This window comes from Orbicella franksi, chromosome 5, assembly GCF_964199315.1.
Source record: "Orbicella franksi chromosome 5, jaOrbFran1.1, whole genome shotgun sequence".
Lineage (NCBI taxonomy): Eukaryota > Metazoa > Cnidaria > Anthozoa > Scleractinia > Merulinidae > Orbicella > Orbicella franksi.
The window spans coordinates 13,894,581-13,906,918 of NC_138149.1; the positions used below are offsets into that span (position 1 = coordinate 13,894,581).

General features: G+C 38.0%; 2 long non-coding RNA genes across 2 annotated transcripts; both read left to right on the forward strand.

Annotated features, from left to right (window-relative positions):
- The first annotated feature begins 7,275 nt into the window (after positions 1 to 7,275).
- LOC145486672 (uncharacterized) lies at positions 7,276 to 7,858 on the forward strand. The gene is made up of 3 exons (XR_014049324.1): positions 7,276 to 7,296; positions 7,484 to 7,561; positions 7,681 to 7,858. It is a non-coding gene; the product is annotated as an uncharacterized LOC145486672 (long non-coding RNA).
- Positions 7,859 to 10,703: 2,845 nt separating this feature from the next.
- Positions 10,704 to 12,065, forward strand: LOC145488401 (uncharacterized). Its single transcript, XR_014049505.1, has 3 exons — positions 10,704 to 10,998; positions 11,112 to 11,186; positions 11,489 to 12,065. It is a non-coding gene; the product is annotated as an uncharacterized LOC145488401 (long non-coding RNA).
- The last annotated feature ends 273 nt before the right edge of the window (positions 12,066 to 12,338 follow it).

A 12,338-nucleotide genomic window follows, 5' to 3' on the forward strand; every position in this document is an offset into this window, starting at 1 on the left:
GTGTTGGAGTATCGGGAGTTTTTGCTACTTTAAGTTTAAGGGCCTGGTTTTAAGTTTTGTCAAATGGACATATAAAACCTCTTACCTCCTGGTGCGGTCGCATATCTCTATCTCTTATTCAGCGAGCGTGAAAGGAACTGTCGCGAATAGTATGCTATTCGTACCAGTCCCTTGCATTGTGAGTATAAATAAGAACTTCGTATCTAATTTCGGTTCAGTTCGCGTTAGAATCCTTCAGCTGTCTCCTTACGCCGTGGTGAACAATTTAATGCTTAATCATAAAAATTACCAGTTGTTATCGGACAGTTTGTCATTGGACAGTTTGTTATAGCTGGTTTTCACATGACGTCACCAAAATTCGAAATACAAAACGATTGATCTTCCTGAGATTTTACTTAAGGTTACAGTATACCTTCAGATCGGCAATTTTCTTCAAATTTGGATTTTTGGTTCAAAGTAATGGTCGAAGAGTAATCTCTAATTTCTGAAAACAAAATTGAAAAAAACTCAATATTGGCGGAGAAATGGAGGTTTTACGTTACGGCCGGAAGTAAAAGTTCCCTCTTGATTGACAGCCCTATAACGTGTACGCAATCAACCGAGACTACTTTCGCGGGAATATATGGATACCACGAATTGGCTGGCTACTCAGATCCAAACATTTTTCGTATTAGATGTAATTCTATTAAGTTATAAGTAAACATGGACCACGGAAAACTCTGTTTACCAGTTCGAAAAAGCGAAGAACGAATGAAAACACATCAATGAGTGAAGAAGCGAAAGTTGGCCTCACGCATGAAGCTATAGCTATCGTATCAAGCGGGCAAAAAGATCGAGTCAAGAGTAGAGAACGATTCTGTAAAAGTTTGGGAACTCGACAGCTATAACAGCGACGTGTACATTGACTCTTTTGTTGAGTCCGATACCGATGAATCGCCCAACTCATTGAGATCCATTGGAATATTATCCATGCACATTTGCTCCGCCGCGCTTTCTTTTGTTCAGTTTGTTCTCGTCGCCCAGCCACTCTAGCATTCGTATCCTTTTTCGTCTTCCCCATTTTGCCAGACCAGCTTCAAGAAAAACCGAGCTACAGAAAAATTATCTCTCCGCCTTGAGCGCATTGCGAAACACAAGGGTTTTTTCGAGATTCACACGTAAATTTCACCGCGAGTTAATGGTAGTAAATTTTCCAAGCGCTGATTGGCTCAGTGATCTGAGAACCCAGTTGAAGGCGTTTGTGGGCGGAGTTTGTTTGCGAAGCAAGAGATTTTTCTTAGCGCTGTTTTCTCGAATAAATTTTTTCGCTTGAAGCAGACACTTTAAAGAGTTACAACTCAAAGGGGATTTGTTTGATTGCCCTCAAATTTGGACAGTAGCTAGATTAACATATAAAAACCAAAAACGTGTCTGCGAATTGTTTATTTCGAAATATTTTTTCTCCGAGAGCAATTTTTGTACGGTCACTTCACATTTTTTAAATCCTATTTTGAAAATGTTCTGTAACTTTTTACTGCAATTGAATATGGCAAAACGCAGACACGCTTTTTTAGCGCTTTTTGTCCTGAAACCGAGGGAAAAAGTAAATTGGCGAAAAACAAAATTCGCTTTGACTTGTAGCTTCCAAAAGGTGATTAGGACGCTCGCATTTAGTGGCCGTGAAAAAATCGGCACGTCATTTTATTTCAAAATTTTTGGTATGGTTTGATAGCCAGCTCTATAAGCTTTAATTTGATATAGGGGTTTAGGTATCTACAGCTTAAACCGGACGCGCTACATCGCTTGGACGTGAGACACCCCTGAAGGTATACGGTAACCTTAAATGAATGTTTAAGAGCAGCTGAAAACTAATATTCATACAAATTTTCACTCCGAATGGGTTCTTGGTTTTGTGATACATACGCTTGAATTTGTAAGCTTTTGCGGCATTTACTTGACGGCCTGGAGAGCTGTCATGATGGTTTAAAAACTGATTTATTTCGGGAAATTTGGCTATCAGAACAGTTCATGTCTTAGAAAAAGTATTATGTTAATGTTTTAGAGTTCCTCGAGGGATAAATTCACGCTTTTGTGGCAAAACTCAGTGACAGATGTTTCTGTTGGTTTCCGTCCGCCATGTTGGTGCCCATACGGCTGGGCATCAGCATGGCGTCTCCATACAAATCTCTATAAATTTGGGTAAAAAATTTCTCCGCATATCTCGCATAAGAAAAATTGCTGTGACCAGAATTTTGACGAGAGTCTTTGCATATTTACCTCCTTTCATTTCCCAGATTCTGAACTTTGTCTATTGAACGGTTTTCATTTTTATTTTGATATATTTCGAATGGCGTGACACTGAAAACCAACAATTGGACAGTTTGTTGTCGGACACTTCAATAAGCCAATCACATTCAAAGTTGTATTTTAAATAAACCAATCGCATTCAAAGTTGTAGTTACGTGCTTGCGCGCGCGCTTGCTTTTGTGTTTTTCGCGTCTAATTGCCGGTAGGAGGTGCGGTGGCCTTAGAATGTTTACATCTCCTTTGTAGGTATTTTAATGCAAATTTTCCCTTTCTTTCATAACTTGGCTGTTCTTCTTTTCTCGGAAATTGTAATTTTTATGATTAATTGGTAATTGATAAGACTTCGTGTCGTCCAATTCGGTCTGTAATCATACTCGTGATGAACAAATCGGACTCCCGCTGCGCGGTCGTCCGATTTTGTTAATGTAAATGCTTATTTCAATTTAGGAGAACATGGGGAGCGCTTATTCGAGGGGGGCGCTTAATTCAAGGGGGGGGGGGCGCTTATTTAATTTTTCCTGAATTGTGGCCTGACATGACCATTTTTTTTTAATACATCCTCTGCACGTAAACAACAACATAAGCTGTTTATCGATATAAAAAGCTGATCCTTAAGTTAAAATCGCGGCACCGTTAGTACTTAACGTGTTGAACGTGTCCACAAGCTGAAACAATGTACAAATCTAATGCTACACGACGAAAACTATACGTCCTTTGCTGTCTCAGTACTCGTCAGGGGCACTTATTTTAAATTTTTGCCGACAGGAGGGACACTTATTCGAAGAGGGCGCTTATTCGAGGGGGGCGCTGATTCGAGGATTTACGGTATCACTCTTATGATAACAGACCGAATTGGACTCCACTTAGTCCTTACTTATCTATTTTTTTTTTAATCAGACTTTCAGTCAAGACTGCATTTCCAGTAATGTAGCCTCAATTTGTTGAAGCCGTGAAGCTTTCCTTCAGCAGGGTTCAGTGTAACTCTTTAACTGGTTCAAGTTTGTCCTCATTAGTTTCTTCACAGCGCATTGAAAATTATTTCTCAAAAAGTCGCATCGGTTGAGTGATCAAAACTACAACATTAACGACCAAATATGTGCTCGCCATAACCCCTCCACAGCTACCTTTCTCCCGGCCCTTATAATAACAGAGATCGGGCTACACTTGTTAATCTTGCAATTGGCGCTCCACTTCCAGAATAACTCTACTAGAACAAAAGTTTAAATATATTTAAGGTTTACGTGAAAACATGAAATACAAAAAGGGTGACTGACATGTTGGCAGAGCAGTGCACGTAATAGTCCTTCACAAATCCAGGTCTGCAGTGTTTAGATTAATTATCTTGAACGACTCATTGCCTCACGTGAGGCCTGTGTCACATAGAGTTCACACGACACGTTCCTCTAGCACCAGAAATTTACATTTCAAAAGGCGCCATTGAATTACTTGAGCTCATTTGACACGGGGATTCCCCTCATTCACTCGGGTGACGTAAAAATCACATGACAAGTCAGTTTGTCTGCTGAGCGTATCGCCAGCAAAGGATGTGTTCCCTATCATGGGAAACCTTCTTAAATTTGCTCGCACTACAAAATTCCCACAAAAATAACTTCACTTGAATGACTTGATTTGTTTAACTATAGACGGTCAACTGCATAAGGCCGGAAATCACGAACAATTGTCAGACAGACTACTTGATTTATGCGTTTGCTGCCCGCGACCTTTTCCTCGCGTAGTATTGTAGATTCCGGGAAACTGTGAACACTTTTCTAAGAATCGAATGCTATTAGCTGTATTGGTGTAATATTTGTTTTCACAGAAACTTAAAGAATTCATGTTCCTGACCCTTCAGCCTTACTCTGAAAGCAAACAACTCAAACAGAATTTGCATTAATTGTATTCATAAATGAGGAAATTGAGCTAAGTAAGACTGGATAACAGGAATGTGACTTAATGATATCTGTTGTGATCCTCAATGGACAACTAAACATTCCATGAAATGGAAAACATGAAATTCATACATTTGATCTACGTCATAAAGACTTCGAAGAAACAAACAAACCGTTCAGGCCTGATTTGTTTTGTTTCTTTCTTTTTTTGCTTGTTTGCTTGTTTTGTTGTTGTTGTTGTTTTTTCAGGTTTTATCACAGCCACTTAGCGGTGAACTATTTGACTTTTGAATTTTTTTAACCATACATGCACTAGGAAATGTTTTTCTCAGGACGCGTGTATGCATGATATCTTTTTCTCTGTGTAACATGTGTTTTTTTTCGGTTCATTGAACGTGGTAAGCGTCTGCAAATCGCTCAAATCATTTAAATTGTTATTGTAAATAAGTTTTTTAATTTCTAGTATTTTTTAATAGTTAGTTCATTGTGACTGAAAAGCCCTGTTAAAGGGAGTTCCAGTAAAGTATGTATGTATGTAAATCACCGAAATTTGCAAGACTACGAGGACAAATGTCTTTGTGAACCTGATGAAATTACTCTGCGCGAGGAAGAGGATTTTTGATGTTCTAGAAGTTATCTTTTGCCTGGAAACCTTTACAAATAGTGCACTAAATAATGTACTTTCTGCAAACTTTAGATCTTACACCTGCATAAATAACAATTTGTATGCGGGTTGAATAGGATGAATGTATTTGCCGCTGATTCAGCGAAAAAAGCTCAACTGACTTTACACAGCTGTCTAGGCTGCACATACATTCTGCAGATGTATATTAGAAACTAGTTTTGTTGAGATCGCCATTCGTCAGCTGAATTTATTTAGGCTTCAAGCTGGCTCTACTCAATATGCAGCTGAATTTAATCAGGCTACTTTCAGGTTTCAAGCTAGCTTTATTCAGCCTTCAGTCAATTGTACCTAAGTTGATGCAATCTTGTTCCTCGCTACTGTAAGTAAAGTACTCTTCAGTGTAGTTCGATTTAAATCGAAGTTGAAGTTACGAAGAATAAACTTGTGAAGTCCAAGTTCTCTGAGTGTCTTTATTTCCATTTGGAGCAGATTCGACGGTACCGTGGAACCCGTGACAAGTCCCTCTCTAGCAGCAAGCGCGTGGGGTTGCTCGGGCTGATTCCCGAGTCCAGTTAATTTCTTAGTTGGGTGGGGGCCAGGGGGCGGAAACCCGGGAGAATAGGCGGCGGGAGGCGGGAGAGGATGGGGCCGGAAACGAGAGAAAGGGGCGGGAAGTGGGAGTTCAAAGAAGGCGGGAATCATTTAATAAGTTTAAAAATACTTTAAAAAAGCAAGAACTCAAAATGTTATTTCACTTACATTTAAGCTATTTGGAGACTTCTGGGCCGACGATTAGCACGAAATCTTAGTATTGTAATTAAGGTAAGGTTTTCAAACAAAAGATTGTTTGAAAAAAATAAGGCCTCGTCAACACTAAGTCGGAGAAATTTGAAAATGGCGTTTTCACTTTGAAAACGCATCAAATGTTTCCCGTCCACACTAAAACGCAAGGTTGGCGGCGTTTTCAAATTGCTCCGGTTTGAAGAGCGTTTTCAGAAAGCTACGTTTTCGCGACGGACTAGTGTGGACGGTAGGCCTAGTCATAACAATATCCCAAAGAAACTACAAAACTACCCAAAATTTCCTCCAAAACATATTCTCGCATACATACCCCCTTTATATAGGACCCTCATTAACACGTTAAGTTGTAGAATATTGTAATGCAAATGAGACAAGTTTAATCGTGAAAAGGGCTATTGGCGTTCTTGTCGCCGTCCGGTCAAACTATCAAATATACCATCGCCTGAAGACCCTGAACAAGCGGCTAAAATATCAGTCATTAAGACAACCATATTTCGCCTCCATCTCAGGAAGATAAGAGAAAATTGTTTGATAACCGTCCATAACACAAACTGATAGCTTAGAATACACAATTAGCATAAACTGAATACAGAACAGGTTAGCAAACAGTTTATTCAATGAATACTTTGAGTTTCAATAAAAGAGCAAAAAGCTGGTATCAGCTTCGCAATTTAATGGAGAGGAATTCATATTTTTCATATCTTTTTACACGAAAAATGTTGTTTTGGTTCCAGTTTTCACAACGTGGCAGTTGTAAATGTGGTAATGATTTTTTCACGTCACTAATTGATCGAAGGATATCATTTTCCGTGTAATTTTTAGGGTTCGTTGTACTATTTACTTTAGTAAGGAGTTGACTTTATGTTTACGTGCTATAGAATAGATCAAGCAGTGTAACTTGAACTTAATTTGCGGAAAATTCTACACAGAAAAAGTTAAACTGGTCCAGCAGGTTACGGTTTCTGTCATGAAGCCAGTCTCTAGCCTCAAACGCGTGTTCAGTTTAGGCGCTATAAAATCATTCGTTTTTAACGTCGATTAAAAGGGGAACTGATAAAGTGTTTAAAGTTCAGAATAAGTTAGAGCTCATAAAAGGAACATTTTAATCTTCATGGTATGTACATGGTAAAATACATGTAGGTGTGAAAGATGTTTACGTTGTATATTTAACGAAAGGGAACGAATTCGCGTCGAGACTTCGGTTTAAAGAAATAATTTCTATAGTCTGATTCCCCTAAGGGTCAGTTAACATTTTAATATTTCGAGGAAGGTTTATCTAGCCTTACCAAACTCGTCCCAGGGTTCTCCTGGTCTCCTGCTGTCCCCAGAAACGAGGAATGAGAGGACCGTGGGAACGATGTTATTGTTGACCATACGACCTATTTTGTCCGTCAACGATGGACAGCATGTAGAACTGACTTATCTAACCGATAACACTGATAACGGTGCGTTAAGACTTAAAAGGATCGAAGCTGACCAGCATTGATGAAACAAGATAACTGATGGACAGCTGCTCACTGCTTTAATTACATCTGAACATTTTTATAGCGAGCGAATCTCTCATCTTATCATGCGAGAATCGTCAACATGAAGACAAATTTAGTAACGTCGTGTGTTCTCTTGTTAATTTCGTCGCTGTTGCTTGTGAATGGCGGTGCTATGGGAAATATAAAGTGTCAAAGAACATCAAAAAAGGTTATTGTGGAACCATTATTTTCTTATTTAGTTTTATAAATTGTTTTGGCTATTGAGAACTTTGCATTATATAACAGCCAGGCTATACAACCATAATTAAAAACAAAGATGAGGACTAAGTTCTTAACTAAAGGTAACTAAAGAATGTCAATTCCAAGTTTAACAGCAAAACGTGTTTCACCTATAGAGGCTTAATAGTGATGGGAGTTTTGAAGACCTTTCAGAATTTAACATCAAATGCGACATTGGTAAACGAGTTATGCAGGTAAGTATTCAGTTGCGACTGAGGTACAATCTTTTCCTTCACGATTTTACCGTTTTCCCACTAAATCCACCAGTGTGTATAGGCGCTTTAAATTCATTTTTGTTCTGTTTCTCATTTAGGAACGACGTTACCAGCAGTTCAGACGTAACATTTGCTTGTCTGCCCGTGAGCTGGACTGCGAAAGGCAACTTCAAGACCAGTGAAGACCTGTTGGATACCTCAGCAGTAAATGATTGAAATATTATTGACTCTGCTGAGCTGTTAAACAAAATGCAAATAAAAATAAAACTAATTAAGACTGCAAACATAATTGCTATTTCTGGTTATTTGATTCTCAAAGAGTAGCGTGGAGATTGTGGAATTTGATAAAGTATTTTGAATGAATCAAATGGAATGTGTAATCAAGCTGTCTTCCAAATGGTTGATGGCAAAAATGTAACATCATAAGGCATTTAATCCACCGAATTTTCAGTAAAATATGGGTAAAGTTGTCAAAAAGGAGAATTCATATTCAATGCTGCTGAAGTGCAAATAACTCAATTAGGCTAAGCACTGTTTTAAGATTCTTTTCTTAAACCTCTCGGGTTGAGATGAAAACTGTTCACAACATAGTTGTAAATTCTACAAGTTATATCGTGACGAAAGTTAGGTTAAAACAATTTAGGGAGCAATCAGACTTGAAAACACGGGAACAAAGTATTTTTAACTGATAGTGTTATTAAGGTTTCGCTTCCTTATGTTAAACAGAAGGCTTTTGTTGTTATTCAGTCAAAAGCCGGCTCCTTTGGAACAAAAGAAACAAACTATGTTATTACTCCTCTAAACCGAATCTAACCCCATTTAGTAGAATTCTACTAGTATACTGATGCAAATGCTGCAATCTGATTGGCTGAGCTACTCGTATACCATCAGCCATTAGAGTTCACCGCTAAATTTCTCCAATTCTTATTGATTTAAACTGATCACGTGACGTGATAGTATTCAGCCGCGGGGACTCACTATCAGCCCATGGTACCCGTCCGAGGAAAACACCCAGAAGGATAGTACTCGTCTGTGAAAATTTTCTGAAAACGAGCGGGCTTATAAAAAAATAAACAATTGAAATTGTATTAAGTGGGTTTTTGTTTGTTTTCGTTTTCGAATTTTACATTTGGCTTTCACGGCTTTCATCTAAAATACACTGTTTCAATTTAACAAATTGACGTCACTTTCTGGTTCCGCAGTAAACTTTGACAATGTTATGACGAAATTTATCATCAATAAGGGGACAGACGCATAAAAAAATGACGTCAATTTGATTTTTACAATAACAAGACCCCAAAATGGTCAAATGCCGGGAATAAATGAGGGGAAAAGACGCCGTAAACTTGCCGTAGGCAAAGATAAGGGAATTTTATTCAAAATAACGCGAGCATTGTCAATAGCTTTTCTCGCTTTTTGATTTGGCTACTTAAGAAGGCTTGCATAAACTGAAATTTTATCCGTCTGTACTCTTATTGATGATAAAAATAAGCCAATCAGCGTGCGAGAAATTAGAGAGCTATCGTGTAAAAATGATTTTTGAACTGGCGCGCGGAAGAAAATTTAGAGGTGAACAATAAAGACCACGGAGTGTTTATGTCTCGGAACTATTTCTATTACATAGAAAACTCGCGCTTGTAGTCTGTCAATAACACGAGACAAAACATTTTTGGTTACATGTGCTTGCGCACAGCGCGCGGGTGATGACTTTCAGCTCATTGCTCGGGACTTGATGACTGGCGGAAGAGTCACTTTTCCTATTTGAAGTTTTCCTGATGAAATAATCTCTATCGGAGGAAAATGTGAATCGAATTATTACCATCATTTTATGAAGCAGGTATATCTGGTTTCGCAGTGCGCGTTCATCACGTAGCATTGAAGCAAGGTATGATATCTCAAATTAGTACAATTTCTAACGGTGAAGTAGCGCAGAGATATATATATATAAGCGTTTCCCACCCCACCTTTAATAAAATAGGCCCATGAGCGGGACAGTTTGCGTAAATATAGCCCTATATTCTAATTTCTCAGATTTTTGCAATCTTAAACTTTCGTCCTTCGTTAACGCTTGAAACGCGCTTTGGGCAAATGATTTTATTCGATCGTTCACTTTCTTTCCATAGAGTCTGTGGATAAACGAGGGCAATATATCTTCTGTCAGTTTGAAGCTGTATCTCAAAATTTAAAGCAAACACTTGGGATACATTTGTTAGCCGCAGCGGCTTTATGACAGCAGCTCTCACCCGTACCAACCAACTCAGTGTAACTATTTCCAAACGAAAAAGTTGTTTCCACTATTATTTTAAAATGAGGTTGTCGAGCGTTTTCACTTACGTGGCCAGCAGCCATGCACATTTATTGGAACAAAGGAAGGGGTTTACATAAGAAAAGAGTTCAATTCCCACTGGCATCGTTTAGGATAACACTATGGTCACCGTTTCACAGTTTTGAGACACTAACATAGCTGTCGTGACTTAATGTGAAAACACTCTATACACCTCATTTAAGAATTGTATAAAAAAGCCTTGATCTGCTTTTCGTAATTCAAAAGGTTTCTCGTTAAGCGCTTCTGAGAGAAACTGACCTAAGGGCACAATTGAGATACGCGCAATAAATGTCACTATTTAACTTACTTGATAAATTAACGGTACAAATAAAATTCACTAGATGGATAACTTTTATCGTAAAGGGCGGGAAAAGATCAATTGAAAACATCAGTATGAATAGCATAAATTTTAATTTCGTGGACTGACTGGCCTCCTAACAATATTTCAGAGATGGAAATAGGATAAGAACATCATCTTCTCGTCACGAACGTAGAACTAGAGCTGACGAGGTTTTGGTCTTCCTGATAGTTTTTAAAGTGTTCGTCACTTAATGATACAGAAATAATACGGAAATTCATTGTATTATTTTTCTTAAATTACTCTGATGCTGCGTGTAACTACACATTAAAATCTCATTGACTCCCTCATATAACTGTCGGCCTCTGTTGATCTCACGTGAACACAGCTGAGAAAATGTGTGTTAGATAAATTGATAAACGCCCTAAAAAAAAGCTGTAATTTGGAAGCGATCAAATAGATAATTCATTCTTTTGCTGGACTACATCAGATAAAAAAAAATGACTTTCCAAAATATTAGCGCCGATTTAATTGCACTGGTGACTTAACGATAAGATAACTAACGCTGAATAAATGAGACAGTTATTGTTATGCAACCAATTAGTCAACGAACGGCTGTTCGTTCCTTAATTAAGAGGCTGACAACACGTTTATAAGAGAAAAAATATTTCTTTCAATCATTTTAGATCTGCCAAGATGGAGAAAACTGCGGTGATGACATGTGCTTTCCTGTTCATTTCTTCGCTGTTGGTTGTAGACGCTATGGTTAGAGTACCGGGGTCCAAATTAAAGGTATTCTGGAATTGGGTTATACCTCTTCCAGTCCTGCCAAATCTTGTGAGGAATAAAAAGAGGTGCACCCGTTCATTCAGCTTCTTTAAAGGTTTTAAATCCTTATTTTCCAGGCACGTTATCTTGATGAAAACTCTGAAGACATCTCAGGATTTGCTCAGACCAACACCGCCAAGCGAGTGATGCAGGTAAGCATAAACAAGAATTCGGTTGTCATTCTTGTTGAGGCGCGAAGATCTTCAACAATTTATTGCGGGTTTTACTAGACATAAAATAGTCGCCTTGAGATGCTGTATAAAATATTTCCAAAGGACTACAACCTCCCCCAAAAGAGCATTTTTAGATAGAGTTGTTTAAAAAATAACTTAAACGTCACAACTAAGCAGCTAAAGAGACAAAAAACTGTTTGACTATATAACTAGAAAATTAAATGTCTTAACAACAACTATATTAAGATTACTAAGAGGTTTCTGTTTTGCTTCTTGTCTAGCAACAGCGCGACCGGGAGTTCAAGAGGAAAATTTGCTTGTCTGCCCGTGAGCTGGAATGCGAGAAAGAATTTCAAGATCAGTGACGACCTGTAGCCGCAAACCTCAGCAGTAAAATATTGAATTATAAGAGACTGTGTAGTGCTGTTAAACAATAAGCAAATAAAAATAATTGAGAATATCAACATAATTGCTATTTTTGAACGTCCGGAGGCTGTGGCATTTGATGGAATATTTTGAATAAACCATCTATTTGAATGGTTTAATGGTCGACGTGGATAATAAATGAGATATGGGCCATAAAACTTACTTGATAAACAACAAACAATGCAAAATAATATCCTCTTAATATAACTCCTTCTTTTAGAGGGCGGGAAAACATCAGTTTGAATAGAATTTGATCAAAAAAAGGAAATATATATTTATCATCGTGAAACATTCTCCGACGAAAATCTACTATGGCTTTGAATAATTCCGGCTCACCGGTGCCTACGATGGGCGATGGTTTGCAAGAATGTAATAAAATTGCAACAGCAATTTTCAGCGTAAAAATAAACAAAACCCCAGTGCCACAATTTATTAAGTTTTTTCTCAAGCCAGTCAGAAAATCAATACGTATTTCAATAAAATAAAACTAAACGAAATCGAATTCAATTCGTGGGAAGACAAGCCTAACAATATTTCGGATATGAGATCATGAAAAGAAAATTACCAACTGCTCGTGGAAATTTTTCTTTCATATCTTTTCGCCCCATACGCAGAGCTCAGGGGTTTAGTCCCCTTATAACTTTGTAATATTTGACTTCCTTATTGTTTGGTTAGTCACTTAACCATATGGACAATCAATTTGCT